This window comes from Heptranchias perlo, chromosome 9, assembly GCF_035084215.1.
Source record: "Heptranchias perlo isolate sHepPer1 chromosome 9, sHepPer1.hap1, whole genome shotgun sequence".
Taxonomy (NCBI): domain Eukaryota; kingdom Metazoa; phylum Chordata; class Chondrichthyes; order Hexanchiformes; family Hexanchidae; genus Heptranchias; species Heptranchias perlo.
Genome location: NC_090333.1, coordinates 16446798 through 16466995, shown reverse-complemented (window position 1 = coordinate 16466995; position 20198 = coordinate 16446798). Strand labels below are relative to the sequence as shown.

At 48.3% G+C, this 20198-nt stretch overlaps 1 protein-coding gene across 1 annotated transcript in view; it reads left to right on the top strand.

Annotated features, from left to right (window-relative positions):
* Positions 1 to 20198, top strand: part of znf644b (zinc finger protein 644b) — a 114644-nt gene that overhangs the window by 30082 nt on the left and 64364 nt on the right. Inside the window, exon 2 of the mRNA XM_067989909.1 lies at positions 19789 to 19943. The gene's annotated coding sequence lies outside the window, so the exon portion shown is untranslated. The remainder of the gene's footprint in view (positions 1 to 19788; positions 19944 to 20198) is intronic.

The window sequence follows — 20198 nt, the reverse complement described above, 5'->3', positions numbered from 1 at the left end:
GTGGAGCAAGTGTCAGTGGGAGAGCATTTAGGGGGCAGCGATCATAATATCTTAAGGTTTAGAGTAGCTGTGGAAAAGGATTCTGACCCTCTAAAGTAAAAATACTCAATTGGAGGAGGGCCAATTTCAGTGGGATGAGAACATATCTGGCCTGGGTAAATTGGAATCAAAGATTGGCAGGCAAAACTGGAATTCAACAGTGGGCGGCCTTTAAGGAGGAAATAGCTTGGATATAGTCGAGGCACATTCCCACGAGGCAGAATGGTAGGGCAACAAAAGCCAGAGCTCCCTGGATGACAAAGGAGATAGTGAGTATGATGAAACGGAAAAAAGGGGCCCATGACAGATGTCAGGTTGATAACACAAGTGAGAACCAGGCAGAATATAGAAAGTTCAGAGGGAAAGTGAAAAAGGAAATAAGAGGGGCAAAGAGAGAGTAAGAGAATAGACTGGTGGCCAACATAAAAGAGAATCCAAAAGTCTTCTACAGGCATGTAAACGGGTAATAAGAGGAGGGGTGGGGCCAATTAGGGACCATAAAGGAGATCTACTCAGGGAGGCAGAGGGGATGGCTGAGGTACTAAATGAGTAGTTTGCATCTGTCTTTACCAAGGAAGAAGATGCTGCCACAGTCTCAGTAAAAGAAGATATAGTTGAGATACTGGATGGCCTAAAAATTGATAAAGAAGAGGTACTCAAAAGGTTAGCTGTACTTAAAGTAGATAAGTCATCTGGTCCAGACGGGATGCATTCTGGGCTGCTGAGGTAAGTAAGGGTGGAAATTGCAGAAGTACTGGCTATAATTTTCCAAACATCCGTAGATAAGGGGGTGGTGCCAGAGAACTGGAGAATTGCAAATGTTACACCGTTCAAAAAAGGGTGTAAGGATAATCCCAGCAACTATAGGCCAGTCAGTTTAACCTGTGGGGAAACTTTTAGAAATGATAATCTGGGACAGAATTAACAGTCACTTGGACGAGGATGGATTGATTAGGGAAAGCCAGCACAGATTTGTTAAATGCAAATTGTGTTTAACTAACCTAATAGAGTTTTTTTGATGAGGTAGCACAGAGGGTAGATGAGGGCAATGCAGTTGATGTGGTGGATATGGATTTTCAAAAAGCATTTGATAAAGTGCTGCATGGTAGGCTTATCATCAAGATTGCTGCCTATGGAATAAAGGGGGCAGTAGCAACATGGATACAGAATTGGCTAAGGGACAGTAAACAGAGTATCGGTGAACGGTTGTTTTTCGGACTGGAGGGAGATGTACTGTGGTGATCCCCAGGGGTCAGTGCTGGATCCACTGCTTTTCTTGATCTATATTAATGACTTGGACTTAGGTGTACAGGGCACAATTTCAAAATGTGCGGATGACACACAACTTGGAAGGGTAGTAAACAGTGAGGAGGATAGTGCTAGACTTCAGGAGGATAGTGCTAGACTTCAGGAGGATAGTGCTAGACTTCAGGAGGATAGTGCTAGACTTCAGGAGGATAGTGCTAGACTTCAGGAGGATAGTGCTAGACTTCAGGAGGATAGTGCTAGACTTCAGGAGGATAGTGCTAGACTTCAGGAGGATAGTGCTAGACTTCAGGAGGATAGTGCTAGACTTCAGGAGGATAGTGCTAGACTTCAGGAGGATAGTGCTAGACTTCAGGAGGATAGTGCTAGACTTCAGGAGGATAGTGCTAGACTTCAGGAGGATAGTGCTAGGCTGGTGGCATGGGTGGACACGTGGCAGATGAAATTTAACGCAGAAAAATGCAAAGGTTTACATTACGGTAGGAAGAACGAGGAGAGGCGATATAAACTAGAGGGCACAACTCTAAAAGGGGTACAGGAACAGAGCGATCTGGGTGTATATGTGCACAAATCTTGGAAGGTGGCAGGGCAGTTTGAGAAAGTGTTTTAAAAAGCATATGGGATCCTGGGCTTTATAAATAGAGGCACAGAGTACAATGGTAAGGAAGTCATGATGAACCTTTATAAAACACTGGTTCGGCCACAACTGGAGTATCGTGTCCAGTTCTGGGCATTGCACTTTAGGAAAGATGTGAAGGCCTTAGAAAGGGTGTAGAAGAGATTTACTAGAATGTTTCCAGGGATGAGGGACTTCAGTTATGTGAATTGACCGGAGAAGCTGGGGTTGTTCTCCTTTGAACAGAAATGGTTGTGAGGAGATTTGATAGAAGTATTCAAAATCATGAAGGGTCCAGATAGAGGGAAACTGTTCTTATTGGCGGAAGGGTCAAGAACCAGAGGGCATAGATTTATGGTGATTGAGAAAAGTACCAAAGGTGACATGAGGAAAAATTATTTTACACAGCGAGTGGTTAGGATCTGGAGTGTACTGCCCGAGTGGGTGGTGGAGGCAGATTCAATCATGGCCTCCAAAAGGGAACTGGATATGTACTTGAAGGGAAAAAATTTGCAGGGCTACGGGGAATGGGCGGGGGAGTGGGACTAGCTGGATTGCTTTGCATGGAGCCGGTGTGGACTCGACGGGCTGAATGGCCTCCTTCCATGCTGTAACCTTTCTGTGATTCTATAACATTGTGTTTTCGTATATTCCTTAATGTTGATGAGAAGAAATTACATGAGAAGGATGGTACTGACTCTGACTTGGTGGCAGGCCTCCAACTTCACCATCCCCTACTTCCCTCGATGCTCTCTTGCCTAATGATCTGGAGAGTAGCCTCCTCAGAACTGCTCCAAGGCTGAAAATTATGGGACCCTCCTCGCATGTGAGTTTTCTCTTGCCTATTTTGTGCAACTTGTGCAAATTGAGAGGGAGTGAGAAGGTGAAATTTCCAGGAGGACAGTTTTTTTTATTCGTTCACGGGATGTGGGCGTCGCTGGCAAGGCCAGCATTTATTGCCCATCCCTAATTGCCCTCGAAGGTGGTGGTGAGCCGCCTTCTTGAACCGCTGCAGTCCGTGTGGTGATGGTTCTCCCTCAGTGCTGTTAGGAAGGGAGTTCCAGGATTTTGACCCAGCGACAATGAAGGAACGGCGATATATTTCCAAGTCGGGATGGTGTGTGACTTGGAGGGGAACGTGCAGGTGGTGTTGTTCCCATGTGCCTGCTGCTCTTGTCCTTCTAGGTGGTAGAGGTCGCGGGTTTGGGAGGTGCTGTCAAAGAAGCCTTGGCGAGTTGCTGCAGTGCATCCTGTGGATGGTACACACTGCAGCCACTGTGCGCCAGTGGTGAAGGGAGTGAATGTTTAGGGTGGTGGATGGGGTGCCAATCAAGCGGGCTGCTTTATCTTGGATGGTGTCGAGCTTCTTGAGTGTTGTTGGAGCTGCACTCATCCAAGCAAGTGGAGAGTATTCCATCACACTCTTGACTTGTGCCTTGTAGATGGTGGAAAGGCTTTGGGGAGTCAGGAGGTGAGTCACTCGCCGCAGAATACCCAGCCTCTGACCTGCTCTTGTAGCCACAGTATTTATATGGCTGGTCCAGTTAAGTTTCTGGTCAATGGTGACCCCCAGGATGTTGATGGTGGGTGATTCGGCGATGGTAATGCCGTTGAATGTCAAGGGGAGGTGGTTAGACTCTCTCTTGTTGGAGATGGTCATTGCCTGGCACTGATCTGGCGTGAATGTTACTTGCCACTTATGAGCCCAAGCCTGGATGTTGTTCAGGTCTTGCTGCATGCGGGCTCGGACTGCTTCATTATTTGAGGGGTTGCGAATGGAACTGAACACTGTGCAGTCATCAGCGAACATCCCCATTTCTGACCTTATGATGGAGGGAAGGTCATTGATGAAGCAGCTGAAGATGGTTGGGCCTAGGACACTGCCCTGAGGAACTCGTGCAGCAATGTCCTGGGGCTGAGATGATTGGCCTCCAACAACCACTACCATCTTCCTTTGTGCTAGGTATGACTCCAGCCACTGGAGAGTTTTCCCCCTGATTCCCATTGAGTTCAATTTTACTCGGGCTCCTTGGTGCCACACTCGGTCAAATGCTGCCTTGATGTCAAGGGCAGTCACTCTCACCTCACCTCTGGAATTCAGCTCTTTTGTCCATGTTTGGACCAAGGCTGTAATGAGGTCTGGAGCCGAGTGGTCCTGGCGGAACCGAAACTGAGCATCGGTGAGCAGGTTATTGGTGAGTAAGTGCCGCTTGATAGCACTTGTCGATGACACCTTCCATCACTTTGCTGATGATTGAGAGTGGACTGATGGGGCGATAATTGGCTGGATTGGATTTGTCCTGCTTTTTGTGGACAGGACATACCTGAGCAATTTTCCACATTGTTGGGTATATGCCAGTGTTGTAGCTGGACTGGAACAGCTTGGCTAGAGGCGTAGCAAGTTCTGGAGCACAAGTCTTCAGCGTTACATCTGGGATGTTGTCGGGGCCCATAGCCTTTGCTGTATCCAGTGCACTCGGCCGTTTCTTGATATCACGTGGAGTGAATCGAATTGGCTGAAGACTGGCTTCTGTGATGGTGGGGATATCGGGAGGAGGCCGAGATGGATCATCCACTCGGCACTTCTGGCTGAAGATGGTTGCAAACGCTTCAGCCTTGTCTTTTGCACTCACGTGCTGGACTCCGCCACCATTGAGGATAGGGATGTTTACAGAGCCTCCTCCTCCCGTTAGTTGTTTAATTGTCCACCACCATTCACGACTGGATGTGGCAGGACTGCAGAGCTTTGATCTGATCCGTTGGTTGTGGAATCGCTTTGCTCTGTCTATAGCATGCTGCTTCCGCTATTTAGCATGCATGTAGTCCTGAGTTGTAGCTTCACCAGGTTGGCACCTCATTTTTAGGTACGCCTGGTGCTGCTCCTGGCATGCTCTTCTACACTCCTCATTGAACCAGGGTTGATCCTCTGGCTTGTTGGTAATGGTAGAGTGAGGAATATGCCGGGCCATGAGGTTACAGATTGTGCTGGAATACAATTCTGCTGCTGCTGATGGCCCACAGTGCCTCATGGGTGCCCAGTTTTGAGCTGCTAGATCTGTTCTGAATCTATCCCATTTAGCACGGTGGTTGTGCCACACAACACGTTGGATGGTGTCCTCAGTGCAAAGACGGGACTTCGTCTCCACGAGGACTGTGCGGTGGTCACTCCTACCAATACTGTCATGGACAGATGCATTTGCGACAGGTAGGTTGGTGAGGACGAGGTCAAGTAAGTTTTTCCCTCGTGTTGGTTCGCTCACCACCTGCCGCAGGCCCAGTCTGGCAGCTGTGTCCTTCAGTTAATCAAGTGCCATCATATAGAACACAGTGGGTTTTGATCAGTAATGCAATTATATTGAATTGAAGAATTCTTTGGGAGTTGGTGTAGAATGCCTATGCACGGTAAGCATTTAAAGGACGATGACATTGTGTGAGGGGGAAGCAACACTTTGTGCCAGGCATTCTTTGGACACTTACATTGTATAAAGTCATGATTCGTTCGACTTTGATGTCGAACTGGTGAGATCTTTAAACTTCTTTCTGACTTGCAGCCAGATTCTCTGGATGTTGTTCTCTGCAGTTTTGTGCAGTGCCATCTCCTGCCCAGCACGATGTGGATGATGGCCTGCTTCCTCTGCCATACTTGCTCCAATAAGACTTCCACAGCTTGCCTAAGTATTTCAAAGGTTAGAGTTTTGACCTAGCAGACACAGAAGCAAGATGCAGTTCTAAAGGTCGGAATGGCTACATAATTCTGAGAAAAATTAGCTGACTGGAATTGGGCAGCTGCGCCCTTCTTAGAAATGTTTGCCCATTGTTTTTAGAATATCTGCAAAGAAAGCCAATCAAAGAAACTCAACTGATGGGTTTGTTTGTGTCACCCAAGGATGTGCAAACTCTTTGTTTGCATGGGCAATATAGATGCATGCTAGAAGCCTCAGGGACTACATATAAAGCATAAATCAAGAATTCTGATTTTCTGATGATGGGGAGAAAATAGGTGCTTGCCTGCACCTATGATGAAGGAGGTTGGGTTAATCCAATTTTCTGATCAGAGTCCCTCCCAATTAATTTCATTACTGTTTCAAACCGTTTAATCTATTAAATGAAAATCTGAGATAACCAATGTAGCACCAGCATTCTAGCCATTTTTATGAATTATATTTTAAATCCAATACCCCCAAGAAAGAACTGTTCTGTTTGGCAAGCTTGTGGGCACGGCTTCGGGAACAGGATTGACTGGCAGGAGTTTCGAGCCAGGCTACTTGACTACGGTGTATTCATATGCAAACGGTCATTTCACACCGACAGGCTGGGTGGAAGGGAATCCAGGCCGATTGACGTCATCACCATTTAATATGATTACTGGAAACAATACCTTGAGAGGTAACTCATAGACACTTAGTCTCCTGGTGGAAGGCAGGAGATGGCCGGGCCATTGTCTTCCAGGAGAGAGCCAGTTAAACAAGATCTGTTTGAGATCGAAACCCATTACCTGCTAATGGGGGCGATCAACTCAGGAAACGACAGACACCCAGTAATCAGCACCCATTGTCTCTCCAGGTGTGAGGCCTGGGAGCGGGAAAACAAAGTAGCATTTTTCACAATGATTTCAAAGGATATGAGTCACTTCAGGCCACAGGGAAAGTGGGGGGAGGGGGGTCCAGACAGGTGACCTGAGTCAATACATCGATCAGTATAGGATCTGCAGGGCTCTGCTCTCTGCTCCTCGGCATCAATCTACAGCGAGTCTCCCGAACGGGCTATCCTGGGTATGCCCCATGGCCCTCAGGATCTCGTCTTTCAACTCCTCTGTGGTGCCCCCTCCTAGCTTTGTGGCTGCGGATAAGCTCTGATATAATCTCCCGTCAAGGGAGAACAGCATCAGCCTGTTGACCTCGCCCTCACTACATCCATTGACCCCCCCCCCCACCACCCCCTATCAGTTCTACTTCCATAAAGTGAACTTGGGTGTCCCTGCTCGCCTGGTATGCAGCTAAGGGGTTGTGTACGGGACCACGTAATCGTTCTGCAGCGGGCCCTGGTCACCGTTTGGTGCGGGTGGACCAAAATTCCGCTGCCGCAGAGGACACTTTGGTCTCGGTGGTGCTTCAGGCGCCGGTCGGACTTCCCTGTCCTGAGCCCTATCATCAGGCTCCTGTGCTTCCTTGTCCCAGTCTACCCCAGTTTTCCCCTGGTGACATTAAACAGGCCATACCACTGGCTCCGGACACGGCTTGGGTCAATTTTTGGATCCTTTCCTTACAGGGACCGTGACCCGCTTCCTCATAGCTTCATAGCTCAGCTTCTGGCGGTGTTCCGTTTAATCGAGCCGAGCTCCACTCGGGAGACTCGCTGTAGATTGATGCCGAGGAGCAGAGAGCAGAGCCCTGCAGATCCTATACTGATCGATGGAGGATAGGATTTCCTCCTACGTGTTCAGTAAGATTAACGTGTCTCAGCCATGGGTGCTGGAGATGCTGCGCTCTGAGAGTCCCCAGGATAGGGCTGGAGAATGGACAGGTAGCAGGGGTCACAGGAAGTCAAAGGAGAAAACGACTTGGCTCCTATGTCTGCAGAAGCATATTCAGCCGCACAGGGAGCGGGTTGAAAAGCTAGGGAACGAGCTTAGAGTCTGAGGATAGGTCAGACGCGAGGGAGATCGTCGGGAGTAGACTATTAGAGGAACTGCACGAGGAAAGGCAGAAAAGACGTGCGGAAGAGACCTCCCGTAACATGGTTGAATACCTACAGTGTCAGGTTACAGAGGCCAAGGTAAACAAGCAGGCCCGACGGGAAGAAAACGCGAGGCTAATAGCGAGAGCTGACAGCTTGGAGGGTGAGCTGAGGGATATAAAGGTAGCTTATAAAGTAGCCAGGATTAGAGGCTATGAGGAAGCGGGTCACGGTCCCTGTAAGGAAAGGATCCAAAAATTGACCCAAGCCGTGTCCGGAGCCAGTGGTATGGCCTGTTTAATGTCACCAGGGGAAAACTGGGGTAGACTGGGACAAGGAAGCACAGGAGCCTGATGATAGGGCTCAGGACAGGGAAGTCCGACCAGCGCCTGAAGCACCACCGAGACCAAAGTGTCCTCTGCGGCAGCAGAATTTTGGTCCACCCGCACCAAACGGTGACCAGGGCCCGCTGCAGAACGATTACGTGGTCCCGTACACAACCCCTTAGCTGCATACCAGGCGAGCAGGGACACCCAAGTTCACTTTATGGAAGTAGAACTGATAGGGGGTGGTGGGGGGGGGGTCAATGGATGTAGTGAGGGCGAGGTCAACAGGCTGATGCTGTTCTCCCTTGACGGGAGATTATATCAGAGCTTATCCGCAGCCACAAAGCTAGGAGGAGGCACCACAGAGGAGTTGAAAGACGAGATCCTGAGGGCCATGGGGCATACCCAGGATAGCCCGTTCTTACAAGTAGAACGGACTAGGCAGCTGGCCGGCGAGACACCAGATGCATTCACGGATGGGCTGTGGCCTGTGTACGTAAAGGCAACTGGAAGGACGCTCGATGGCGCGCAGTAGATAGGGGCCCCTGGGAATCACTGGCTCAGGGTCCTTGTGGCGAACAGCTTGCCAAGGATTAGGGTCAGGGTAGAAGCATGGTTTGACCCCGAGGACCTCGCAAATACGGAGGCAGGCGTGCTCAGAAAGCAGAGTCGAGCCTTTAAGTCCAATTCCAGGGAGGAGGTCAAACCAAACGGGAGGGTGCGTGAAATGAAAGCCAGTGAGGGTAATTGGAAGGAATGGCGACAGGAAGGGGTTAGTGTCGACATGTCCAGGACTTGTTTCGGGTGTGGGAAGGTGGGACACTGGAGGCGGGACTGCCCGTTCCCAAAAGTGGGGAGGCCTCAAGGGTGCCCTCCAGTACAAAAGCCATGTGTTGTAGAGGGGACGACCAACGAGTTGTTCGAGCTTCTGGTGGTCGCCCGACGGAAGGCTATGGGGAAGGACAAAGGCAAGTTAGACGCTGCCGTGAGCAGTGAAGCGCCCACCGCACCCGTACGCCCCCCCCCCTCCCACCCTGACTAGAATGTGCCCAGCCTCAGTACTTGTGTCCGCTCATGTACGATGAGTGGGGCAGGCCCTGTGTCAGGATGGGGGTGGAGGCGGTGCAGGGGAAGTATCTGATGGGCTTCCAGCACAGTGGTCCATTCAGAAAACCCGACCAATTCACCCTGGTCTAGCAGGGTTCTATTCAGCCTCGTGGGGTTTACAGGGAATGAGCAGGCTGGGGCAATCTCAAAACCCCTGGACGTGGAACTAGGATCCCTCCATATCACATGGGAGTGCATCCTGGTGCAATGGGAACAGCCAGGATCAGGAGTCCACAGGGCTGACTTTATCTTAGCCAACCGAGTGATTGTGGATTTAAGGAATCGCTGCGAGGGGGCATTGGCTTCAGATAAAGCCGAGGAGGTGCTAGTGATCCCAAGAGATAGGGAAGGAAGGGGTAATGTGTGTACTATGAAGCCCGAGGGGAATTACGACCGAGAGCAGTTGGTCTGTAGTACCCCAGCCAAATATCAGGTGAACGTGCGGGACAACCTCGCCGCATTTGCCACTCACAAGCACGACTGTGGCAGGGTGATGGGTAGAAGTCAGGGTGCAAGGGGACCCCATGTCACGGCCACAGAAACAGTAGTTTCCCCAGAGAGGCAGAAGCCAACTTAGAGACGGCACTGGGATCCCTCGTAGAAAAGGAGGTGTTGAGGCCGACACTCACCACTTTGGCCGGTTAAGAAGCCCGATCAGTTGTGGAGAGCCACCGTGGACTATCGTGTGCTCAATAAAAATATCCCAGCCTGTGCGCCCACAGTCGCGGCTGTTGCTGACCTCATTCCAGCAACCGCAACCACTTTCATGATGCTGGATATCTCCAATGGGTTCTGGTCGATTCCCCTTAAACGGGAAGACCAGTACAAATTTGCATTTACATATAAAGGGCAACAGTACACCTGTACGTGCCTTCCACAGGGGTTTCATAACAGCCGCTCCATAGTTCACCAGTGTATGGCAGACGCACTCAAAGGCTTCAGCTGACCCAACCAGCTAATCCATTATGTGGACGACTTGCTTTTGTAAGTTCCGCACCCATGAGGATGGCCTCAACCGGGACCTTGGGTTCATGTCACGCTACACGTAACCCCACCAGCGAACAAAAGTTATCTGTTTTTAATATAACGGGTCATTTGCTGTCTTTCTCTTCCTTCCGGATGTTTCTATGTTTCTGCCTCTTTTTTTTGGTTGTTTGTATATTCGGGGACCCTGTAGGTAACACCTCTCTGTCTGCACACTGTGATTGCCTTGGCAACGGGCAGTTGGAAAGACTATCTGTAATCACCAGGTATTGTTCTGTGATTTATAAATGCGAAGGGTTCGAGGATTTCATTTCCACATTCACCTGAGGAAGGAGGAAGCCTCCGAAAGCTTGTGAATTTCAAATAAAATTGTTGGACTATAACTTGGTGTTGTAAAATTGTTTACAATTGTCAACCCCAGTCCATCACCGGCATCTCCACATCATGTTCTCCATGGAGGGGGAGGAGCACGGGCCACTGCTGGACGAGCTGTTGAAGCTATTGCGGGAGACAGGGTTTAAAGTGAACCCAAAGAAATCCCAGATCGGTCGGGAGGAAGTCAAATTCCTCGGGCTGACCGTAAAAGCTGGTGAGCGAGTGATCGATGAGGCAAAAGAAAGTACAGGAGTTACCAGCCCCCAAGGATGTAACTGGATTAAGATCCTTCCTGGGACTCACAGGGTACTGCAGGGACTTTATAGAGGGTACGCAGCCACGGCAGCCCCTCTGCTTCGGCTCCTCCACAAGGGAGACGGGTGGGAGGTGGGATCAAAACTGCCAGGAAGCATTCACCCGCCTCAAGGAGAATTTACAGCGGCACATGCGTTGGGAGCTATCAACAGTAGTGAGGAATTCTTCTTGGGGGTCGCAGCCAGCGGGGATAGCTTGAGTGCGGTGTTGCTCCAGGAGTGACATGGCAAGCTACGACCCGTGGTCTACTCCTCAAGGATTCTCACTGAGATAGAAAGGGGATACTCCAACTGCGAGAGGCATCTCCTAGCCACGCACTGGGCCATAAAGCGCTCCCAGCTCTTTACGGGATCATCCCTGATAACTTTACTAACTCACCACGCCCCCACTCATGTTGTTAGACGGGAGGATCAAGGACAGAACAGTGAGCAGTGCTCGCGCAAATGAATCTGAGAGTGCAGGGGTTGAAAGAGCCAAAGCTGGCTATGAATTTAATCTACCCAGGGACTGCCCATGCACGTACTGTAGAAGGGGTGTGGGACGTAGATGTGGGATTCCGGGCCGGGATACACTGGACAGGCCGGGACATCAACGTAGACGGGTCCAGTTCGGTGGTGAACGGGGAGCGTCTCATTGGGTGCGGGATTTATGACCCCACAGCTAAGATAGCGAAGGCCATTAATCTCCCCAGCACCCTGAGCGCTCAGCATGTCGAACTGTCGGCTATGGCATATGTGGTTACCCACCCCAATGAATTCCCCACCCCCTATACCATCTGCTCGGATTCCATGTTCACCTGTAATTCATGAATGGAGTACTTGGTCGTTTGGGCCAGGTGCGGTTTCAAGTCCGCAGATGGGAAGCCCCTAGCAACAGCACCGTTGCTAGGGAGAATTTTAGAAGTCACGGGCACCCGGGGAGATTACTACATACACAAGATCAAAGCCCATTCAAAGACAGAGCCTGAGTGGGAGGGCAACCAAAAGGCAGACGAGCTGGCCAAACAGGAGGCCAGGGAAGGAGTATTCTGGGATCCGTACAGAGCAGGTCCAGTAGCAGCAATCCAGGACAAGGGAGGCATACTGGGTAGCTTTGGCCCCGGAATTAACACAAGTCCAAGCGCAGGATCCCGTACTTAAGGCCATCCTTGTAAAAAGGGAGAACAGCGAACAGGTAAAGGGTCCGTTCGGGGCAGCGGACATCATAGTTAAGGAGGGGATCCTTTTCAAGGGGGATAGTTGGATATCTCCTGCACAGCACCGGGAGGAGTTCCTCCAGTTGGCCCACGGGGGCCCGGGAACGGGACACCCAGGGCCGGAAACTACCTGGCAATGGTTGAGGAGGGGGGGCAGCGGCCACATCTCAAGGAGGAAGTCAAGGAATTCTGTGTGAATTGTTTAGTGTGTGCGGCTAATAATTCCGATCCTCAGCGCAGAAAAGCCCCCATTGGACACACCAGAAGGATTGAGGGACCGTGGCGGTCCCTGCAGGTTGATTTCATCAGACCACTACCCACCACTAAAGCAGGTAACAAGTACTGCTTAGTCCTGGTGGACGTATTCTCAAAGTGGGTGGAGGCCTTTCCAGGCCGAGCAGCCACGGCACTAGCGACAGCTAGGATCCTAGTGAGGGAAGTGTTTTCCCGATGGGGACTGCCACAGGTCATGGAGTCTGACCAAGGGAGCCATTTCACGGGCAAGTTGATGCAGGCCACCTTAAAACTTCTGGGAGTACAAGGGAAGTGGCATGTGGCTCACAATCCCCAGTCATCAGGGATTGTGGAGCGCATGAACCGGACACTGATAGAAAGATTGAGGAAGGAGATAAGCCTGTTCCCGCAGAGATGGGACGAGGTCTTGCCTCTAGTCTTAATGGGTGTCCGGGCCAGCTCCTCCAGAAGCACAGGGGCTCAAGAGCGGGAGGATTATGAGCACCCCAACCCATGTTTTGGCGCCAGTCCTCACAGAAGCTCAGGTCAGGGAGGTAAACTGGGACCGGTTTGTCCAGAATCTGTTTGACACTTTAAAACAAATTCACTGGCAGGCAGCCAGTAACCTGGGGAGCCAGCACCAGAAAAATCGGTTGCTGCTAGAGCCCCAGAGAACCCACGAGTGGAAGGTGGGAGACCAGGTAATGGTCAGGAACTATGCCCGCGTAGGGGCATTCAAGCCACTGTACGTGGAGCCTTATAACATCGTGGATAAGGCGAGCCCCATTGTATATGCAGTGAGACTCCTGAAACACATGAAATGGTATCACCTCAACCAGTGCAAGTTGTTTAACACCGAGCACGAGGCGGTAAGGAGAAGCAGTCGGATACCACGGCCTAGGGTGCCGCAGATGCCTCCTTACTCGCCGACCGCGAGCCTCAAGAGGCCCCAGCTGGAAAGGTTTTAACCGGGGGCACTCGATAACGTGGAACGAACTGTAAATGCATGTAAATAACAAGAGCCAGACCTGTAGAGGAAAAACCTCTCTCAGAATGGTGTTGCTGTATCTGTTTGTCTCAATGGTAGAAATCAGAAGAAAATGGAGACAACCCTAAGACTGAGTGTGCTCTGGTCGGAACGGGACACATGGAGAGAGGAGACAATGAGGTGTCCTTCCTCTACGGCTGCACAGAAAGAAACAGACCCACCGTGACGCAGGAGGGTAGAACAGGGGACACGGACGGGATGGCTGCGTACTTCCACGAGGGAAGGTGGCCGGGGTGATTGGGGTCGAATTCGCCTGGATACTCCAACCACACCGGTTTCACATTTGGGGAGGCCTCCATAACGTGTCCCAAGCTGCAGATCACAGCCACACTGGTTAGGTTGACTGAGGGGAAGCGCTTTTGTTTAAAATGTGAGGGACACATTCTCTTGGGACAGTGGTGGTGGTTGAGAAAGTTGGACCAGGCCAAGGGTAACAGATCCATGGACTGGGAGAGACTGGGGAACGACACGTACCGACAAATTACGGGAATGAATGGGGGCGTGGAAACGTGCTGGGACAAGTGGTGGAAGGAGGAGCAGGGCATTTATGTGTGTGTATCGGGGTCGGAACGGATCTGCCCAACGGGTATGTCGATTGCCTTTTCGTGGCGATGGCAGAATTCTGGGGCCGGGATCAGAGTTTGGATTCCTGCGTGATCCCAGACCCTCCCAACACAATAAATTCCACAGAACCTGTTGCACAGGAGAGGAAGCCCCTATCCACAGCCCCATCAGTACAGGGAACCGCGATTAGGTGTCCTGCCACCACACTGGGACCGAGAAATGGATTAATATTGGTCCCGACCAGAAAGATCTTGTATCATGATGTACATTATGAGGTAACGTCGGTCATTTTAAATTTAACCCGATTGCAGCTGCTCTGGTGGTGTCCGGTAGAAACGGAGAGACTTTACGAGACCTTGTTGAAAGAAATGTTCCGCCAGTTTTACGAGCTAAGTTACGGGGATGAGAGTCGGGAGGCGTTATATACATCAAATACGAACAGTCGCGTTTGTTCGGGGAGACAGAAGAGAGGGGTGTTCAACAATGCCCCCACAGCGTTTGGCACAGGAATGTTTCTGATAAACAGTTTGGACGATGCACAGCTGCAGATGCAGGTCAACACTTTAAGGGACCAGCTACGAAAGATACTGGGGGAGGGTAACGAGCTGGAGGGGTCAGAGTTACGGGGGGACCAGGCTATGACCATACATTTAAAGGAGGTCATAGCCGAGCTGGAGGCGCACACTCAGATGATCAATAGTTTGCTCAGGGAGGGTGGGAATGCGTCGGCACAGGCAGCTAGAAATGACGGGTGTGTGTTGTACGGTGCGTGGTTGCCGAACGAAGGGCGCAGTAATTTGGAGGACCTGCAACAAAGTCGCATCCCCTCCTGGGTTAGCAACCGGCACCTCACCGTGCTGAGCCTGTATGATAATCTGATGAGCCCGTGTCAACTCCAACTGGCCTCAGAGGCATACTCGGTTCCAGTTGATTGTGGCCAGTCCAACCACACAATAATGGGGATTGTACTCCGGATGCCGGTAATGGGCAGGTCACCGTGGCCAGCACCGGTATACCGGGTAGAAAACATTGGTGTCCTGAGGAACGGGGTGCACGTGCGGCATCATGGGGCCCCACAGTTTGTAATAAAATAGGAGAACATCATGACCGGCACTGACCTCGAGGTGCCAGAGCAGGGGCGTGCACGTGGTGTTGTGTCCCCAGCACCTGAACGCATTCGATCGACCAGTGTGTGGGTTTGAATCGGAGAGTGCAGAGCCCATCAATTGCACCATGGAGTGAGGGCCCAGAGCCACATTCCACCCCAGGTAGCATATGCGAGCAACGGGACATACTACATCACGACAAGCGTGGACCAGTATCTGGTACACAAGTACACTTAGTGCCCTGTCGCCGACAAAACTTTCTGCTTCAAATCCCACGCAGAGGTTCAGGTGGCGCAGGAGTGCATCATCCCCATTTCAGATTTCACCACGGTACACCTCACAGTGAATGACATGGTACAGGACCTGCAGCAATACATAACGTGGTTCGGGTATGAAATTCCTCTTCTGCCCGAACACCACACAAAACTAATAAGGAAAGTTGAACTCTCCCAAAAAAACTTCTACACCCTCTAACAGCGGAACAGAGAATCGGGGGCAGAAATAAAAGAAATGGCTTCCCTGTCCTGTTGGGACTTCGGTTTGAATGTCGAGATCCTGCCATGGATCCGAATAGTTTTACACACAATAGTAATAGTACAACTAATCATGGTGTTGTATCTGTTAAAGTTATTCTGTAAAAAGAGAAGGAAAGCTCTCTGAAATCGTTGCGAGGCCCTAATGAAAGGGTAACCAGGAGTTTTTCTGCCTGTTTGTTGAATTGAATTGTTTGTATGGTATAAGAAATGGGACTGCAGGTGTAATTGATAAGTAATGTACGGTTTGGTTGAGATCCACAATGCGCCTCATGCAGTGAAGACGACGAAATTTGTGATATTTCTGGTTTTGATGACGAAATATCGAAGGGGGGAATGTAGCACGAGCGTTCTGGCCATTTTTACGAATCATATTTTAAATCCAATGCCCTCAAGAAAGAATGTACTGTTTGACAAGCTTGTGGGGTGGCTTAGAGAACAGGATTGACTGGCAGGAGTTTCAAGCCAGGCTAACCTGACCAAAGTGCATTCATATGCAAACGGACATTTCACACTGACAGGCTGGGTGGAAGAGAACCCAGGCAGATTGACGTCATCACCATTTAACTGGAAACAATACCCTGAGAGGTAACTCAGAGACACTCGGTCTCCTGGTGGAAGGCAGGAGATGGCCGGGCCATTGTCTTCCAGGAGAGAAGCCAGTTAAGCAAGATCGGTTTGAGATCGAAACCCATTACCTGCTAATGGGGGCCATCGACTCAGGAAACGACAGACACCCAGTAATCAGCACCCATTGTCTCTCCAGGTGTAAGGCCCGGCGAGCGGGAAAACGAAATATCATTTTTCGCAAAGATTTCAAAGGTTATGAGTCACTCCAGGCCAGAGGGAGGGTGGAGTGGGGGGATCCAGATGGATCACCTGAGTCAATACATCGATCAGTATAGGATCTGCGGGGCTCTGCTCTCTGCTCTCTTCTCTCTGCTCCTCGACATCAATCTACAGCGAGTCTCCCGAGTGGGGCTCGGCTCAATTAAATGGAACACTGCCAGAAGCTGAGCGTTGCTCTTCATCCCTCATCAACGGACCTCGACTCAAACTGGAACTTGGATTCTGCGTCGGCAGTACGGAACCAGGAACGAGATGTGCAGGAAGAAGCTGCAAACAAGACAACGGGCGATCGGAGTGAGCATATTGCCTGCGCCTACACATCCACAAGACCACTTAGCTGTGTGAGGGGGTGATTCTAAGTCCCAACCAAACCTTGGAAGGTTTTAGTGCTGGGGGGATCCTGTGTCGGTTTATTTCACAGGGTGGGGGAGGTTTCTCTCATTAGGCCGTGGTAATTTAACGGTAGGGCTTATTGGACAAGCCAGGATTGTACAGTTTGTACTGTTTACTAGTGTCATTGTTAATCTTATTAAACACAATACGGATGAGCCCGAAAACATGTCTGATCTGTCCTTATAATCCCTGTCGTTCCAGAACTTGTAGTAAGAGGTGCGTTTTCGGTACGCCCGAGAAAACCACTTACACGTGTTGTTCAGGTGCTGAGGGAGAACTAATGTGTGGTCAGGGGACCAGAGTTTGATTGAGTTTGGGTCTTGTCAGCCAACCAGCTATGGATCATGGCAAACTCATACTGGTACAAGATCCTAGTTATTGGAGTTGGGAAAGGCCTTTGTGGAACATTAATGAACCGCTTCAGCAAGAACAGAAATTCAACATGGGGTAGAAAAAAAAAGTCTTTGTAATCATGAAGAACTAAGCAAAAGAAGGAAGGTTTATAATGTACATACTGCGAAGTAGTGTTGGGGAGGGAAGAACAAAAAGTTACCTATACTTCAGAAAAGTTGCTAAGATATCAAATAAATGGTATTGCATATATTCCTGGCCATGCATCTTTTATTGTTCGCAAATCTCTGTAATGTAATATTTTTATCTGCTTTTGGTCATGCAATATTTGCTTAAGTAACTTTTATATTAAATCTCTGTGTAAACCACTGTCACATTTAGGCTGCAGAAGGACTGCTTTCGACATCGGAAACCATATTCTGGGTCCCAAGCTACCTGAGCAATGCTACTGGAAATCTACTAATAATGTATTAAATGGTGTAGATAAGATAAACCCAACAAGGAAGTACAATTTCAAAATTTGCAGACGACACCAAATTGGGGGATGTAGTTAACACAAAGGAAGAATGCGACAAAATACAAGAATAAATAAATAAACGAACTTGCAGACATTAAGAAACTTTCAATGTCGATTAAGTGTGTGGTGGTGCATTTTGGTAGGAAGAATAAAGAGGCCACATACTGCTTGGATAATAGTCTAAAAGGGGTAGAGGAGCAAAGGGTTCTCTGGGTACAGATACACAATCACTAAAAGTAGCGACATCTTTTAAAAGTAGCGACATCTTTTTAAAAAGCAAACCAAGCACTGGCGTTCTTTTTTAGAGGGATAGAATTGGAAAAAAGAGAAGTTATGTTAAACCTGTATAGAACCTTGGTTAGACACACTTGGAGTACTGTACACAGTTCTGGCCTCCATATTATTAAAAGGGTATAGAAGCATTGGAGAAGTTGCAGAAAAGATTCACAAGGATGATACCAGAACTGAGAGGATATACTTATCAGGAAAGGCTGAACAGGCTGAGGCTCTTAACTAGAAAAGACAAGGCTGAGGTTTTTGGGTTGATAGAGGTTTTTAAGATAATGAAAGGGTTTGATGGGGTAGATGTAAAGAAAATGTATAAAGTTGTGTGGAGTCCAAAACTAGAGGTCATAAATATAAGATAGTCACTAATGAATCCAACAGGAATTCAGGAGAAACTTCTTTACCCAAAGAGTGGTAAGAATGTGGAACGCTTTACCACAAGGAGTAGTTGAGGCAAATAGCATTAATGCATTTAAGGCGAAGCTAGATAAGCACGAGGGAGAAAGGAATAGAAGGATATGCTGATAGAGTTAGGTGAAGAAGGATGGGAGGAGACTTGTGTGGAGTATAAACGCTGGCATGGACCAGTTGGGCCGAATGGCTTGTCCCTGTGCTGTAGATTCGATCTAACTCGATGTAACCCAGAATATTACTTTGAAGTAAGTCAGGGAAGCAGAAAATATAAATGGAAATTAGTAAAAAGTAAATTTAAAACTAATATTGTGAAGAACTTTTTCACTCAATGAGTGGTAGATGTTTGGAAGAATCTACCAGGCAGGGTAATAGACATAAATCAAAATGGAGGTGTTCAAAATATAGTTCCACATTCAAGATGGCAGAGCTGGGATACAACAGGGATGAACTCCAACATTTTCTCATCCCTGACTTCTTATGTGTAGAAGAAGCTGCATATTGTAGCCCTGATTACGTCCCCAGTTATGTAACAATCATACCATCGATCTAGTGGCTGCAGACAATTTAAGCCTTGGGTTTTGATGTGAAAGGGCATTCTTCTAAGCACATCGAACACACTTCAAAAGTATCACCATAAAACTGGTTGGACAAACACTGTAGCTAAAAAAATCCATTTCAAACCTTCCCTATATATGGACATCAATCCTTCATTGTCAAGGTTTAGTGTTTAGTCCGAAAGCTTGTGGAATTTAAAATAAATTTGTTGGACTATAACTTGGTGTTGTAAAGTTGTTTACAATTGTCAACCCCAGTCCATCACCGGCATCTCCACATCAAGGTTCAGTGTGGCAGAGGAATCTTTCCAGTTTATCAGTGGCAGCAAAGTTTGCAACACCAGGGGCACAACTTTGGTATGAAGTAGCTTATGCCATCCAAAACAAACAATTTTGAGTAGACCAACTGCATTTCATCCTTGCCAATCAGAGCACTCATGATGCCACCAAAACCCTAAAGCACATGGAGAAGAAGATGGAAAGAAATTAAGGAAAACTGTTAAAACATTTCAATATAAATCCTTTGGTGTACATCTGGAGTTATCATACTGATGGCAACATATGCCTTTCTGCTTGTCAGATGACTTTATTGTTCACAGTTGAAGTCCCAGATAGGATACAGTAGGTAAAAGTACTTGAGCACAACAGAGTTTTTGCTATTCAATACTCCGGATAATTTATCCTGCTTGGGACCATTATTACTATTCCAGTGCAGTCAGTATACAAGTAGAAATTCTGCAGCATTACATGCTGGATATCTCCATAATCCAACGACACACAGTTCAAAAACTCTACAGAAGATTGTTTGAGTGAACTAACTCTGAAGCCGATATATAAATTTTTGATTCCAGGCCGCGAATGATAGAATTTTATCTATTCCTTTATAAAACAACAACAAAGTTCAGTTAGTAATGTGAGCAGTGTGGCAGAAGAAATGTTTCAAAAGCTTATGGTTTATGTGAAAATGTAAGTTTTTACAATGGAAAAAGTTGGCATTCAAAATGAATTTAGTTGAAATTCTGTAAGATTTATCATTTTTAGTTGCAGATGAATTCATTGGAATTGGAAAAAGACAAACAGCTCAGTGCATCTGAGGAGAGGTACTGAGAAGTAGCTTTGCCGACAAAAACGAGAGATTGTACAAGATCGCAAGAGACTGGGAAGTAGCAAGGGAAAAGAAGAAAGTTGAGAGAAACGTAAGAGATTTATCACAATTTTCCACATTTTTACCTTTATTTTCATTGTGCTCATATTTCTGATTTTGTACATTGGTGAGACTCTTGTTTACATGGTATACTAAATGGTACAAATTTCTATGTATGCTTGCTTCATTTTGTTTTTGTGCAAAAGTTGTTTTCAGGGTTTAACTTCAGTGTAGCACTGAAAGTGATATTAAAGTGGAGCAAAGTGATACTTTAGAAGGGTATAATTTTTCATATGTATATTTTGCA